The 16,198-nt window shown below is 56.6% G+C and overlaps 2 protein-coding genes and 2 long non-coding RNA genes across 4 annotated transcripts in view; 2 read left to right on the top strand and 2 right to left on the bottom strand.

Moving 5' to 3' along the window:
- The window catches only part of LOC125320969 (zinc finger protein 208-like), a 430,705-nt gene that overhangs the window by 123,224 nt on the left and 291,283 nt on the right, over positions 1-16,198 (top strand). The gene's annotated exons all lie outside the window — the stretch shown is intronic.
- The window catches only part of LOC125320964 (zinc finger protein ZFP2-like), a 28,638-nt gene that overhangs the window by 5,657 nt on the left and 6,783 nt on the right, over positions 1-16,198 (bottom strand). The window lies entirely within an intron of this gene.
- On the bottom strand, positions 1,938-3,818 carry LOC125321011. Its single transcript, XR_007201387.1, has 5 exons — positions 3,735-3,818; positions 3,122-3,157; positions 2,958-2,996; positions 2,492-2,560; positions 1,938-2,077 (listed from the first exon to the last, which is right to left on the bottom strand). It is a non-coding gene; the product is annotated as an uncharacterized LOC125321011 (long non-coding RNA).
- Positions 7,748-9,207, top strand: LOC125321010. Its single transcript, XR_007201386.1, has 5 exons — positions 7,748-7,854; positions 8,432-8,467; positions 8,593-8,631; positions 9,029-9,097; positions 9,189-9,207. It is a non-coding gene; the product is annotated as an uncharacterized LOC125321010 (long non-coding RNA).

The following is a 16,198-nucleotide window of genomic DNA, read 5'->3' as shown; positions in this document are numbered from 1 at the left end:
TCTCCAGCTCAGGAGGCAATGTTTCCAATGTTCCTTCCCTCTCCTTGCTGCTTTTTCCCCCGTTGTTTAGTACAAAAAGTCTCGGGAGACAGCTGTCTTCTCCCACACTTGGTTGAGTTTTAAGATGTTCTTACACCTCCCATAGCCTGGGAAAACCCTCCCAAACCGTAGGAAAATGAACACACTCCTTAGTGTCAAACACACCCGATGTGTAAAACTCCAGTGTCAGCAGTTCAAATGCATTTTCTGCTAAGTTAGGGAGGCCAGATGGTAAATTTAGAGAGCACAGGTAGGCCCTGTTTTTACACAAGGAATCTAGATTAAAAGTTTTAGATGCCAGGTCCACCCAATCAAAATGGGAAGTTTGGGTGCCGGTCAATGCCTGGTACAGGCGTATCGATGGACACATTTTAGAGATCCGGATAGTTAAAGTGTCCAAAATTTTAGGAGAGGAGGAATAAGATCGGCAGTAGACCGATCAATAAATTACCGGTTCTTGCCAGGCACAAATCCCTGGGCCAGAATTCGGGTAAAAAGCTGCACGGTCCTTACATAAAATTTGTTCAACTGTTTAGCAGGAGATTGTTGACTGGAGATTCCAATGATACCATGCCGGGGCAGAAGTCGGCTTCATTACACTTCAAAGGGCATACAGTGGTACCATGAGGAGGAGCGACCTTTGCAGCAGTGCCCACTTCGTAACAGGTATCTCCTCAGAAGATGGTAGTTACGCTGGCCGCTTACTCGCGCTTCATTGAATTTCTTCACTTTGACATTCAGAGCACTGGGCAGAAATCACATGGCGTCAACACCCGCCTCGGGCCTTCACGATGCTTTGTTTTAATTAAACAGTCGGATTCCCCTGGTCCACACCAGTTCTAAGCTGGCTGCTTTCTGATGTAGGAAGCAAATAGAGTCAATTTTTGGCCTGTGGTTTTGTTGTAATCCAGGGACAGTTTCCAAAATGATGCAATTTGTGGTGAAAAACCAGGAACGTGCCTCAGCATCGGGATGTTACACACTGAGTACAGAGCTGTTTGTGGTGGTTGTGATCAAGAAAACAACTGGAATTCTTGTCCCTATTTCACTCTTTCTCCCTCTCTCTCTGGGAATGAGTCTCCAACACTCCCTGCAGCTCTGCTTTCCATGATCTGCTCCTCTGGAGTTGGGCTTGGCCAGCTGAGCAGCGGGAAGCAGGAGGATAATGGCCCATTCCAACTGCAGACTTCCTTTTTGTAGCCTCTGGATTTCCAGCATTTAGAAATGGTCATGTTTTAAACTGTCTGACCAAATCCCACAGGTCTGACTTCTGCCCTGGCAGAAAACCCTCCTGTGGCCCTATTTGGGAACGGACCCTTGGAAACACCTCACTGCAGATGAGTTTTGGTTGGTTTTGCTAAGGGATGACAAGAAGATCAGCACAAGGAGGAAGGCTGAGGGAGAGGGAAGGACCAATTCCTTCCTTTTGTCTTCCCATTGGAAAGTCTCCTACAGAGGTTGTGCTGCAGCCAGAGACTTGCCGGGCCAAGGGCTGAGGGAAACGATTCAGCTGAGGCACTTGAGGCATCTTGTCCCCAGTTTGTAGCCCTGGATCTGGGAGGGGACTCAGCTGCTCCCCCTTGCACCCCACAACCCCCCTGAAATGGGGGATTCCTCCCGCCTCTGCCAGGTGCTTCTTATCCATCCCTAGCCTGGGTGCTCCTAGTCTGAGCTCCCATGGTCATTCCTGGTGGTGGGGAGCAGGAGGGAGGAGTTCAGAGCAAACCTGGGAGGTGCCAGCAGGCTCAGAGATGTGTGGAGGTGACAGTGAGACAGTGACGGGATGTGCAGATGGTCACGGGGACAGGACAACACCTCGGGGATCAACTTCTTGGAGATTTGGGGGAATTTCCTTAGGAAAGCACACACGGACACAGACACATGGACACGGAGTGTAAATTTGCTGAAGGGGTTTATTGGCCATTTGAGGAAAAAGGCCCAGGGCTCACAGGGGATCAGGCGATTCCTCCAGGGATGATCATCATCTCCTCATTCCACTGGAGGGGGACAGGACATGGTTTTCCCCACCTGGTTCAATCTAAAAACACAGACATCAAAATGTGATCCCCCTGTGTCCAATGGGATGGGAGAGGGTCCTCGTCCCCATGCCTGTCATGAAGGAGAAGGGAATTGGAGCCCTGGATAGACCCAGGACAGGATTTTGTTCCTCAGATCCACAGGACCCCCAGACCCCCCCAAGCCCCAGGATGCCCCAAAATCTCCAGGTAATCCTGCTGCCCACATGGGGACTGTCGGGTTCCCAACAGCTCCCCAGTGACAAGGAAAGACTTAGGGGCCGCTCTGTCCAGCACACTTGGGACACGGATCTGGGACAACCCCCCACCATGTCCCTTTGCCGTCCCCAAGTTCTGGCAACACCCAGCAGGTTCTGGGATCCCTCCAGAAACCCCCAGGACCCTCTGGGGCCACGAGACCCCCGAGTGTTGCTCACCTATCCATGTAGAGCAGCAGCCAGGCGCTTCTGCCGCAGAAGAGCCTCCAGCTTTTCATCCAGAGCAGGCTGGGGACAAAGGCAGCGTTAGAGACACACTGGGGGCATTGGGCTGCACTGGGAGGAAAAGGGAAAGCAAAGGGGTCCTTGGGGAAGGGGCCTGCGGGCAGCAATGGGGTGCAGGAGCTGCTGTGCTCCTGCCCAGCGGCAGTGGGGTCCTGGCCAAGAGGCACAGCTGGGGCAGGGGCTATGGCCTGGACCATGCGGGGGGTGCTGGGGGGCCTGGGATGGGAATGCAACAGGGGCCCTGGGCAAGGGGTTCCCTGGGAAGGATCCGTGGGGCAGGGGAGGTGTCTGGGGTGTCAGCAGGGCTGCACTGGGCTGTGCTGGGGCAGCATGGGATGGCCTGGGGTGTGGTGGCCGTGCGAGGGGAGGGTCTGACACCGGCAGAACTCCTGGTACCCACCTGAGGTGTCTTCAGGATGTCGACATTGACTACATCCACCTGCAGAGAGACCAGGAGATCTCGCTGGTCACTGGGGTGTCCCCGGTGCCAGCAAGGGATGGGGGGAACCAAAGTGCCCCCCAATTACCAGAGGGGATGCCCTCCAGTCCCAGCCCCCCACTCACCTCCTGGAGATCATCTTGGGTTCCTTCCAGGAGTGCCTGGGAAAGGACAACAAAGGCTTGGTCTGGATTGGACCTTGTGGGGCTGAGGGGGGAACACGGGTGCAGGGAGCAGGGCGGAGGCAAAGGGATGGGAATTCAGGGCCTCCAAGGAGATCTGTTTGGAGCTGGGGGAGACCCAAAGACACTGACCTGGGGTAAATTGAGGAGCCAAGGGACGTGGCTGGGGCCGTGGAAGGGGCACGGTGTAAGGTACAGGGCAGGAGAAAGGAATTGTGGTGTAGGGACATGGGAGTGCAAGGGAGGGGCTTGGTGGGGAAAGAAGAACGGGGATGGGCGAGGACAAAAGCGACAGGACTGAGAGAGGGTTTGGGAGCTGGGGGTGAGTCCAGGAATGGTATCAGGAGACAGCGCTGCAGTGGCCAGGAAGAAAGGCAAAGGACTGGGGGGGGCATGGAAGGAAAGGGCTTGGGAATGGTCAGTGGGAGGGCATTTGGGGAGGCTGGCTAGGACATAGAGGAGAGAGCCGGGAGGAAATTCCTGAAGGGACACCAAAAGGGTGGGATGAGAGGCCAGAAAAGGCAGGGTGTGGGGACCTGTTTGGCTGGTGGCTCACCTTGGCCTGTGCTGGGGGGCACAGCAGGATGGAGAAGAGCAGGGCCACGCTGAGCACAGCCACCTTCATCTTCCTCTCGCACTGGGCAGCACTGGCTGAGGCTGCGCCGGGCCAGGACCACCTTTATCCCTGCCAGGACTCCTCCCTGCACCCTCCCCGACAGCCCCCAGGCCAAAGCCTGGCTTGGCACAGCTCCCAGCCCTGGCCACAAGCCCGGCCCTGGCACAGAGTCCATCCCACCTGCGGCACGCATCCAGCCCCCTTGCCTGGCATCCCTCCAGCTTCCTGCACGGGGCAGCTGCCCCTGGAATGGCCCAGGCACCTGCGGGGGCCAAGGCCCTGGGGGGGGTAGGGAGCCAAAGGCAGCTGGGGACCCTGTGGGGACAACCCCCACTCCACCACAATCCATCCTCCTGCAGCCCCCACAGCCAGATCCCCCATCTCCCGCTGCCCCTTCCCTCCCAGAGCTTTCCCTGTGGGACACGCCAGAGCTGAGCCCAGTCCCAGACCCAATATGTGGGAGAAGAACAGTGTCATGGGCAATGTGATCAACCCCATAACTGGGATCTCCAGTCACTGGAGACACTGGGGAGCGCTCAGGAGTACTGGGGGTGGTGATCAGCTGCATACAATGCTGAGGCTTGGGGAATTACTCAGGTGTGGCACTTCCTAAATTCACACCACCTCGTTTTCTTGCATTGCAGGCCTCAAACCGGTCCACCTCCAGCCCCAGAGCAGAGTCCAGAGGGGAAGATGCCCTACCCAGACCCTCACACTGTCACCCCTGGGCACACCAGAGCACCTGGGGCCCGCTCTGCACAGCTGCCCCACACATGTGTGCTTCCAGGACCCCATCTGTGGGATATGCTCACCTGTACTACCCATCCCCAACAAGGCTCAGACGCCAGCACTGTCCCTGCCTGGGACATGCCCACAGCTCCCCAAGTCCCTTGTTCCCACAGAGAGTCTCTGCAATGTCCTGGCCCTGGGCCCAGGCCAGCGCTGGACCTGAGCAGGAAGTGCCCATCCAAAGGGAAGTGGAGAAAGAGGAGCTTGTCCCCAGGCAGCCACTTGGAGCTAATTGGGCAAAGAGAGGTGTCCTGGGAGGAGGAGGGATGATGGTCCCCTGCCAGCATCTCTGATAAGCCCTGTTTGCCCAGCGCCCGAGGCACCAGGAAGACATTCAGACATTTTGGGTTGAGGGGAAGTCTGTGCATAGAGGAGCTGAAGGCAGCCTGGAAGCCTGGGCTCCCTGCAGGCCTGGCAGCAGGGAGAGCCTGTAGAGGGGGGCAGAGCTGGGGACACAGGAAGGCAGAGCCATGGGAATGTCTTTGTTTCACCATTCCTTCTCCCTGCTCTCCTGGGTCAGAGATTCCTGAGGGCTGAACTTACCCTTCAAAAATGGCAACTCCACCACTCCCCTTCCTGTCCTGCTTTTCTGAAACCCCTGGAGCCATTCCCAAGAGCACTGCAACCATGGAGCCATCCCTCCATCTCTTGGAGACATCCAAGTCTCACAACCGCACATCTCTGTCTCTGGGTTTTCTTCCCATCCCTCATGATTTGGGATCCAGGCCCTTCAGCGAGGCATTGGAGAGTGTCTGTATCCCAGGAGGGATGCAAGAGGACACCCCCTTGACCTGTCTTGTGGCCATTTCCTGGGCTGCCTTCCTTTCCTGAATTATCCCCATGGGATCCTTGTCTTGCTGTCTGGGTGCTCTCTGGAACTCTGCCCTTCCCCTGTCGTTGCCAGTTTCAAGTCCTCCTTCCCAGGCTGGCCGAAACACGGGTGTCCCGTTTCTTGAGAGGGATCTGGTCTCTCCCAATGAGCCCCCGAGCTTCCAACAGGCTCCCACGGTTCCTCTGCAAACTCCTCCTCTGTCTGAGATGTGCCACATTCCTTCCAGCTGTGCTTCCCAGACCCATCCACTTCCAAAACCATCGAGCAGCCCCTGGGACAGGAAAATCCTGCTCTGGTTTAGTGATCTGCCTAGAAAGGTGTGAGGAGAAATCTTTTGAGGACACCCAAGCTGCAAATCAAAGGCTGTGGGTAAAAATCTGCTTTGGGTTCTGAAGCCCATGGGAGCCTTGCCTGAGGCTCAAAGATTCCCAGTGTCTCTTGCTTTGTTCTCAGGTGGATCCAGATGCCTGTCCCAGCTTCCAATGTTGCCTTTCCCTGGTCTTAAAATTAAGAACCAAACACGGTTTAAGGGAAAAAGGCTTTTTACCTTGGTATTTATTTAAGGATCTTAAGGTGCATGACTTCGTCCAGGTGGAATGCACCAAAATGCACATGGAAATGCACCCAAAATGCCCACACACGATGGATCGTGTGTACAATTTATAGACCTTGCAAATTAGCATATCTATCAAAGATTCCCCAATGAGAAGCTTAAATTAATAGTGTGATATCCCCCCATCCCGAGGAATTCCGCCCTGGATGGCCCTATCTTAGTTTGCAGAATATGTTCTAGGGAGGACCTTGGTTTCTCAGGATAGCATAGGACTTTCTGGCCCTAAGTGTGAGGCTTCCAAGATGTTTGTTCTCCTGGCTTAACGGAATATTAGGACTATGCTAAATTATCAGGCTTAAGGAACTACAAGTATGCATGCTAAAAGCACTGAGGACACATAAAAGCGATATAAAAGGGCATGTAAAAGGTATAGATAAAAAAGGCAAAAAATCATCATGGCATCACCAAGAAGGAAAAACCCACAGGGAAGTGATTCCTGAGAGCTGTCCCTGGCTGTGATTCCTGTTTGACATTCCAGGGCATTAGTGAAGGGTTCTGCTTCTCTCTTTCCCAGGGACACTGTGGGTCCATCTGAGATGTGTTGTGGGCCAGCTGGGAAAGCATTTCAGGCGCCTGCCTTGACTCTTTGCTCTGGAACTTGCCCAAGGAGCTGCACATCCCTAGGAAGGCCAAGATGTCTGAATGTCTTCATGATGCCTTGGGCCCTGGGCAAACAGGGCTTATCAGAGATGCTGGCAGGGGACCATCATCCCTCCTCCTCCCAGGACACCTCTCTTTGCCCAATTAGCTCCAAGTGGCTGCCTGGGGACAAGCTCCTCTTTCTCCACTTCCCTTTGGATGGGCACTTCCTGCTCAGGTCCAGCGCTGGCCTGGGCCCAGGGCCAGGACATTGCAGAGACTCTCTGTGGGAACAAGGGCCTTGGGGAGCTGTGGGCATGTCCCAGGCAGGGACAGTGCTGGCGTCTGAGCCTTGTTGGGGATGGGTAGTACAGGTGGGCATATCCCACAGATGGGGTCCTGGAAGCACACATGTGTGGGGCAGCTGTGCAGAGCGGGCCCCAGGTGCTCTGGTGTGCCCAGGGGTGACAGTGTGAGGGTCTGGGTAGGGCATCTTCCCCTCTGGACTCTGCTCTGGAGCTGGAGATGGGACCGGTTTGAGGCCTGCAATGCAAGAAAACGAGGTGGTGTGAATTTAGGAAGTGCCACACCTGAGTAATTCCCCAAGCCTCAGCATTGTATGCAGCTGATCACCACCCCCAGTGCTCCCCAGTGCTCCCCAGTGTCTCCAGTGACTGGAGATCCCAGTTATGGGGTTGATCACATTGCCCATGACACTGTTCTTCTCCCACATATTGGGTCTGGGACTGGGCTCAGCTCTGGGCTGTCCCACAGGGAAAGCTCTGGGAGGGAAGGGGCAGCGGGAGATGGGGGATCTGGCTGTGGGGGCTGCAGGAGGATGGATTGTGGTGGAGTGGGGGTTGTCCCCACAGGGTCCCCAGCTGCCTTTGGCTCCCTATCCCCCCCAGGGCCTTGGCCCCCGCAGGTGCCTGGGCCATTCCAGGGGCAGCTGCCCCGTGCAGGAAGCTGGAGGGATGCCAGGCAAGGGGGCTGGATGCGTGCCGCAGGTGGGATGGACTCTGTGCCAGGGCCGGGCTTGTGGCCAGGGCTGGGGGCTGTGCCAAGCCGGGCTTTGGCCTGGGGGCTGTCGGGGAGGGTGCAGGGAGGAGTCCCGGCAGGGATAAAGGTGCTCCTGGCCCGGTGCAGCCTCAGCCAGCGCTGCCCAGTGCGAGAGGAAGATGAAGGTGGCTGTGCTCAGCGTGGCCCTGCTCTTCTCCATCCTGCTGTGCCCCCCAGCACAGGCCAAGGTGAGGCACCAGCCAAACAGGTCCCCACACCCTGCCCTTTCTGGCCTCCCATCCCACCCTTTTGGTGTCCCTTCAGGAATTTCCTCCTGGCTCTCTCCTCTGTGTCCTAGCCAGCCTCCCCAAATGCCCTCCCACTGACCATTCCCAAGCCCTTTCCTTCCATGCCCCCCCCAGTCCTTTGCCTTTCTTCCTGACCACTGCAGCGCTGTCTCCTGATACCATTCCTGGACTCACCCCCAGCTCCCAAACCCTCTCTCAGTCCTGTCGCTTTTGTCCTTGCCCATCCCCGTTCTTCTTTCCCCACCAAGCCCCTCCCTTGCACTCCCATGTCCCTACACCACAATTCCTTTCTCCTGCCCTGTACCTTACACCGTGCCCCTTCTACGGCCCCAGCCACGTCCCTTGGCTCCTCAATTTACCCCAGGTCAGTGTCTTTGGGTCTCCCCCAGCTCCAAACAGATCTCCTTGGAGGCCCTGAATTCCCATCCCTTTGCCTCCGCCCTGCTCCCTGCACCCGTGTTCCCCCCTCAGCCCCACAAGGTCCAATCCAGACCAAGCCTTTGTTGTCCTTTCCCAGGCACTCCTGGAAGGAACCCAAGATGATCTCCAGGAGGTGAGTGGGGGGCTGGGACTGGAGGGCATCCCCTCTGGTAATTGGGGGGCACTTTGGTTCCTCCCATCCCTTGCTGGCACTGGGGACATCCCAGTGACCAGCGAGATCTCCTGGTCTCTCTGCAGGTGGATGTAGTCAATGTCGACATCCTGAAGACACCTCAGGTGGGTACCAGGAGTTCTGCCGGTGTCAGACCCTCCCCTCGCACGCCCACCACACCCCAGGCCATCCCATGCTGCCCCAGCACAGCCCAGTGCAGCCCTGCTGACACCCCAGACACCTCCCCTGCCCCACGGATCCTTCCCAGGGAACCCCTTGCCCAGGGCCCCTGTTGCATTCCCATCCCAGGCCCCCCAGCACCCTCTGCAAGGCCCAGGCCATAGCCCCTGCCCCAGCTGTGCCTCTTGGCCAGGACCCCACTGCCGCTGGGCAGGAGCACAGCAGCTCCTGCACCCCATTGCTGCCCGCAGGCCCCTTCCCCAAGGACCCCTTTGCTTTCCCTTTTCCTCCCAGTGCAGCCCAGTGCCCCCAGTGTGTCTCTAACGCTGCCTTTGTCCCCAGCCTGCTCTGCGTAAAAAGCTGGAGGAAGTTCTGCGGGTGAAGCGCCTGGCTGCCTCTCTGGATGCCTAGGTGAGCAGTGCCTGCAGGGAGAGGGCTGGGGCCAAGGCCCCTCTCATGTCCCCGTGGGCACCAGAGGTCACCTTCTGCGAATGTCTTTTAGGATTGCGAGTTGTGGGGACTATGGTGTCCTTTTCCCTACTAGTGGAATGAGGAGATGATCATCCCTGGAGGAATCCCCTGAACCCTTTGAGCCCAGGGCCATTTGCCCCTGACTAATCAATACACCCTTTTGGCAAAGCTACGCTCTGTGTCCGTGTGTCTGTGTCCGTGTGTGCTTTCCAAAGGAAATTTCCCCAAATCTCCAAGAAGGTGATCTTCGAGGTGTTGTCCTGTCCCCCTGACCATCTGCACATCCCGTCACTGTCTCACTGTCACCTCCACACATCTCTGAGCCTGCTGGCACCTCCCAGGTTTGCTCTGAACTCCTCCCTCCTGCTCCCCACCACCAGGAATGACCATGGGAGCTCAGACCAGGAGCACCCAGGCTAGGGATGGATAAGGAGCACCTGGCAGAGGCGGGAGGAATCCCCCATTTCAGGGGGGTTGTGGGGTGCAAGGGGGGCAGCTGAGTCCCCTCCCAGATCCAGGGCTACAAACCAGGGACAAGATGCCTCAAGTGCCTCAGCTGAATCGTTTCCCTCAGCACTTGGCCCGGCAAGTCTCTGGCTGCAGCACAACCTCTGTAGGTTCCATTGCATTGTTTGCAATGGGAAGACAAAAGGAAGGAATTGGTCCTTCCCTCTCCCTCAGCCTTCCTCCTTGTGCTGATCTTCTTGTCATCTCTTAGCAAAACCAACCAAAACTCATCTGCAGTGAGGTGTTTCTGAGGGTCCGTTCCCAAATAGGGCCACAGGAGGGTTTTCTGCCAGGGCAGAAGTCAGACCTGTGGGATTTGGTCAGACAGTTTAAAACATGACCATTTCTAAATGCTGGAAATCCAGAGGCTACAAAAAGGAAGTCTGCAGTTGGAATGGTCCATTATCCTCCTGCTTCCCGCTGCTCAGCTGGCCAAGCCCAACTCCAGAGGAGCAGATCATGGAAAGCAGAGCTGCAGGGAGTGTTGGAGACTCATTCCCAGAGAGAGAGGGAGAAAGAGTGAAATAGGGACAAGAATTCCAATTGTTTTCTTGATCACAACCACCACAAACAGCTCTGTACTCAGTGTGCAACATCCCGATGCTGAGGCACATTCCTGGTTTTTCACCACAAATTGCATCATTTTGGAAACTGTCCCTGGATTACAACAAAACCACAGGCCAAAAATTGACTCCGTTTGCTTCCTACATCAGAAATCATTAAACCTCTACCAAGATGTGTTTCCCTGCAGCAGAAAAGGCCACTTGATTCCTTTTGTGCTGACTTTCTCCTGAGTTCACGACTTCAGATCAACTGAAAGTGTCCCGCTACCACCAAAGGTGGCCGCCAACAACCAGGATCCAACCCCCGAGTCACCATCAAACGCGCTGGATCCGCACCTTCCGCAGCCCAGCAGCAATTCCTGCCGCTGCCCCCTGCTCTGGGTCAGCCTGACGGGCATGGTTCTGGTGTGTGGAGCTGGCTCCCACAGGACACAGCGCTCAGACCCGCTCTGTGTCCCGCAGCTTGGGCATCTCAGGTGCTGCTCCACAGCTGCGGGGCCATTTCCCACTCTTTTTCCACCAAGGTTCCACCGCTGCTGCACTGAATCACAGAATCCCAGAATTACCCAGGTTGGAAAAGATCTGAGAGATCATCCAGTCCAACCTTTGACCCAACACCACCTTGACACCAGACCATGGCAGCGAGTGCCACATCCAGTCTTTCCTTAAATACCTCCAGGGACGGTGACTCCACCACCTCCCTGGGCAGCCCATTCCAATGCCCAATCACCCTTGCTGTGAAGAAACTCTTTCTAATCTCCAGCCTAAACCTCCTCTGCTGCAGCTCAAGGCTGTGTCCTCTTGTCCTGTCTCTGGTCCCTGGGAGAAGAGACCGAGCCCCACCTGGCTGCCCCCTCCTGTCAGGGAGTTGTAGAGAGTGAGAAGGTCCCCCCTGAGCCTCCTCTTCTCCAGGATAAACAACCCCAGCTCCCTCAGCCGCTCCTCACGGGACTTGCATTCCACCACTGTTCCACTGTTGCTCCGTGGCTGCTGCTGCTGCTGCTGCTGTTCCAGCGCAGCTGCAAAACCTCCTCTGGTGCTGCTCCCACTCCAGTGCTGCTCGTCTGTGACACTGCGGGGCCTCCTGGAACCGTGGGGACATTGTGACACCGCGGGGACACATGGAAGCAAAGGAACCCTGTGCCACTCCAGGATCTTGTGGAATCCACAGGCCCTGGGGCACTGTGGGGCCTCATGGAACCAAGGATCCATTGTGATCCCTGAGGGCCTCGTGGTTCCCAGGGATCCTTTGTGACACTGCAGGGCCTCATGGAACCAAAGAGACCCTGGGACAATGTGAGACCTGATGGCAGAAAGGGGGAGCCTGTGACAATGTGGGGCCTCATGGAGCCAAGGCAACCCTGACATAATGTGGGACCTCACAGCAGAAAGGGCACTCTGTAACAATGTGGGGCCTCGTGGAACCAAGGACCATTGTGACACCACAAGGGCTCATGGCACCAGAGGGATCCTGTGACACCGTGCGACCTTGTGGCCCAAAGGAGAAACCTGTGACACTGTGGGGCCTCAGGGAATCAAGGGGTCTCAGAGACACGGTGGGGGCTCCTGGTTCTCAGTCTCTTCTGACACTTGTCTCCATCTACACAGAAGCCAAACAGGGCAGCCTGAGCCTCTGCATCCAGAATATTCCTGTCTCCATGGCAGGATGCTCCTGCTCCCAGTGGTGCTGTGTGTTCCCTCTGCTCCCTGGGGGAATTGCATCCTACAAGAGACACAGCGACCACTCCGGTACCCGACACCACAGGGCAGGGCCTCCTTCTGGGTGGCAGCAGAGACATCTTTCACTCCATCAGAATGCTCAGAGCCCCGTCCAATGTGGTCTGGAATGTTTCCAGGGACGGGGCATCCAGCAGCTCGCTGGCAAATCTGTGCCAGTGTTTCACCACTCTCAGCATCAAGAATTTTTTTATCTCTGCTCTGAACCCACTCTCTTTCAGTTGAAAACAATCTCCCCTTGTCCCCTTGGCACAGGCCCTACGGAAACATTTCTCCACATGTTTCCGAGGAGGTGCTTTGAAGTCTGAAAGGTCACACTGGGGTGTCCCCACGGCCTTTTCTGCTCCAGACTGAACAGGTCCAACTGTCCCAGCCTGTCTCTGTCACAGAGCTGCTCCAGTCCCCCGCGCATCTTGGTGGCCTCCTCTGGAAGTGCTCCACGAGCTCCGAGTCTTTCCTGTGCTGAGGACCCTCTTGTCAATTGTTTTTACAGAAGACGCAGTCGCTAGGAGAGGGGAAACTCATCCTTCCTGAAATGCTGGCACAAGAGCAGGGACAGTTTCTGCAGGGCTGAGACACAGCCCCGAGGGAGGCAGGGACATTCCCATGGCGTCCCTGCAGCTGGGGGCCAATCTGCCGGCACTGGGAGCCTCTGTGTGTGTCCAGCTCATTCTCCCACGGCCGTTGGCACGTGGTCAGCGGCCGTCCAATGCCATCCCCCTGATTGGCACTGATCTCCAAGGCAGCCTGGAGCTTTTCTGGGCCAACGTTCCCTAATTAGGACCCTGCGGACACTTCCTCAATTCTTGTCCAAACCAATGTCAGCACACCAATGACGTCACAGCACTTGTCCATGAGGTCAAGAATCCCCCATGGGGACGCTCTGCTCTCTCCTCCATGGGGCACAAAGCAGCAACACTCCCAAGGAAAATCGTTTCCCATGGGCCCTGCGGCTCCTTGGGAAGTTCCAGAGCAAACAGTCAAGGCAGGCGCCTGAAATGCTTTCCCAGCTGGCCCACAACACATCTCAAACGGATCCACAGTGTCCCTGGGAAAGAGAGAAGCAGAACCCTTCACTAATGCCCTGGAACGTCCAACAGGAACCAAAGCCATGAACAGCTCTCAGGAACCACTTCTCAGTGGATTTTAACAGCTTGGAAGCCCAAGGAGTCTGAATGTCTTCCTGGTGCCTCGGGCCCTGGGCAAACAGGGCTTATCAGAGATGCTGGCAGGGGACCATCATCCCTCCTCCTCACAGGACACCTCTCTTTGCCCAATTAGTTCCGAGTGACTGCCTGGGGACAAGCCCCTCTTTCTCCACTTCCCTTTGGATGGGCACTTCCTACTCAGGTCCAGCGCTGGCCTGGGCCCAGGGCCAGGGAACTGCAGAGACTCTCTGTGTGGACAAGGGCCTTTGGGGACCTGCAGCAAATTGCATCCAGGCACAGTGCTGGAGTTTGAGCCTTACTGGGGATGGGGTCCCTGGCACCCTGCATGTGGAGCAGCTGTGCAGAGCTGGAGCCAGGTGCTCTGTGTGGGCACGGTGGCTGTGGGTGGGACAGGGGGAGGGTCAGGGCAGGACATTTTCCCCTCTGAACTCTGCTCTGGGGCTGGAGGTGGAACTGTTTTGGGGCCTGTGAGGAAAGGGAATGGAGTGGTCCAGCTGTGGGAAGAAGCACACCTGAGCCATTTCCCAAGCCTCAGCCTTGTCTTGGGGTGATCAACATTGCCCAGTGCTTCCCAGTGTCTCCAGTGACTGCAGATCCCAATCAGCTGCCTACCCTTGACTCAAAGTCCTCCCACATTCCTGTTTTCCCTGATTCCGGGGTCCTGGAAGAGGGGTCAGTGCCCAGCCCTGTTTTCTCAAAGTGCCTGAGTGGGAATAGGGGCAACTGTGCTGGGACCCAAGAGAGTTTGGGACGGGCTCAGCTCTGGGCTGTCCCACAGGGAAAGCTCTGGGAGGGAAGGGGCAGCAGGAGATGGGGGATCTGGCTGTGGGGGCTGCAGGAGGATGGATTGTGGTGGAGTGGGCGCTGTTCTCACATTGGGATCCCGCTGCCTTTGGCTCCCTGCCCTGCAGGCTGAGAGTTGCCCCTGGCAGCTGGCAGATCCCCTGTCCTGGCAAAGACAGGGATGCAGGACGGCTCTGCAGGACAGCGCTGGGCACCCCTGGCTGCACCTCCACCTTCACACCCTGCAGCCATCCCTGGGAGAGGAGGCATTTGGGCTTTTCACAGGGAGAGGGCTGCATTGGAGGGGATCCTATGGATGTCACCCCAAGACAGGAGACCTCTCAACTCTCCTGACACAACATTTCTGGGTTTCATTTTCTGTCATTCCCTGATCTTATCTCTGCTTCCTGGAGATTTTCCTCCTGGACTTGTTTGCCTGGGCCTGATCGGTCCCTGCCACCACTCACAGACCGCAAATCTCTGTGCACTCTCCTTGACCCTGCAGGAACCTGCCTCTTTGCAGGGCACTGGCTGGGGGCAGTTTCTGTTTGCAGCTTGGAAAAAGAACAGGTCACACTAAGACTGATCACTAAAAATAAGACTTCAGATGTCTCAGGGACTTGTCAAAATTCATAATACCATTTATATATATATCCCCTCCCTGCCATTCCCCAGTAGAACGAAACTGAAAACAAAGTCTCAGGAAATGTCCTCATTTTTATCAAAATCCTTGGCTTGGAAATATTCTGGGACAGATCACAAACCCTCAGCATTGTCAGAGCTTCATGAGCATTTCACTCCCCCTGCACTCGAGATGTTCTGAGCTGTACTCACAGAATCTGTAGGCATTGGGATGTTCCAGCTTCAGGAGATCCCTCCAGGAGCTGCAGCTGCCTTGTCCTGCAGCCAGAGGCTTCCTGAGTCAAGAGCTGGCAATGATTCTGCTCCAGCAACTTCTCAGCACCTTTGCAGCCTTGGCTGAGTTTAAGCCCTGTGTGCCTCTGTGCTGTGCCCGGGCTGGCTGCAGGCAGTGGCCCAGCCCTGCTGGGCTGGGCCCAGGAGCTGCTCCTGGCCACAGCTGTCTCTCTGCAGCGCTGCCGCTTGCCAGGAGCCGCCTCTGTGCCAGGAGCCCGGCCCAGCTCAGCAGCACAGACACAGCACAAGGACTCTGATGACCCTCTTGGGGCTTGGTGCTGAGGCCCTGAACATCAGTCCCTGAGAGGGAGCTGAAGCAATCTCTCAAGAATTCAAAGTCAATATCAATCTCCAGAGTTTCCTGAAGTTTTAATGGGTCCCACTGAGGAACACTGAGGATGAGAAAGTGTCCCCAGGTTCCAGTTAGAGCAGAACACTGGAGGCAGTGGTGGCAGGTGAGGACAAGCAAGGAAAGGTGTCTGTGAGGCTGAGGAAACCTGGATGTGTTCCATGACTCCAAAGGGCCATGGCCTGAGCCCCAGCCCCTGGCAAGGCAGATCCTGTCCCTCCCTCAGTGCGCAGGGCTCTTGCCGGGGCACTGGGATGTGGGGATGTGCAGTGCCAAGGGCAGCACCATGGGGTGGCCCCTGCCAGGCCGCTGAGCAGGGACAAGGAGGCCCTGAGGCCCCAGGGCTGCAAGGGTCACTTGTCTCCTGCTGGCCTCAGGGCCAGGGCCAGCAGCCGTGGCCAAAGTGCTGCACAAGTTGGCTCTGTCAGGGCCCTGCAGCTGCTGCCCATCCCTCTGCCCTCTGCAGCCCAGGCTGTCCCACGCTGTCCCTGCCCTGCGCCTCTGTCCCTGCAGGCTGTCCTCTTCCCCCCGGCTGCCCCACCTTGCCGGCCCCTTCCTTTGCTGGCAGCTCTGCGTCCTGCCTGCCTCTGCCTGGGCACACAAAGCCTTGGGCTGCTCCAGACTCCTTCTGGGGGACGTGTTGCAGCACAGCACTTCCCTGGGAGGGAAAGACTTTTCTCCTGGTGTCCAGTCTGGAGCTGCCCAGCTGCCCTTGGTGCCATTATTTCTTTGTCAGGCTGTTTTATACAATGAAGAAAAGCTCCTCCATCTTTGAAACCTCCCTTCAAGCCCTCCCAGGCTACTTCTCTTCTGTCCTCAGTCTCCACAGAACTGAGCCCAGGGCCCTCAGCTTCCACCTGCTGGTTTTGTGATGAGGCCTCCAAAGCCCATCTTGGGAGATTTTTGGGTTCTCTCTAAGGTCTTTGAAAATGGAAACATAGTGATCGAGGTCCAAGATAAATGGAGTGTTATTTTTTCCCAAACCTTGCAGTGACAGAACAAGGGGCAATAGCTTTAA

The sequence above is a fragment of the Corvus hawaiiensis genome, unplaced genomic scaffold, assembly GCF_020740725.1.
Source record: "Corvus hawaiiensis isolate bCorHaw1 unplaced genomic scaffold, bCorHaw1.pri.cur scaffold_32_ctg1, whole genome shotgun sequence".
In the NCBI taxonomy this organism is placed as follows: domain Eukaryota; kingdom Metazoa; phylum Chordata; class Aves; order Passeriformes; family Corvidae; genus Corvus; species Corvus hawaiiensis.
The sequence above is the reverse complement of the archived record's forward strand: the minus strand, read 5'-3'. Positions and strand labels throughout refer to the sequence as shown.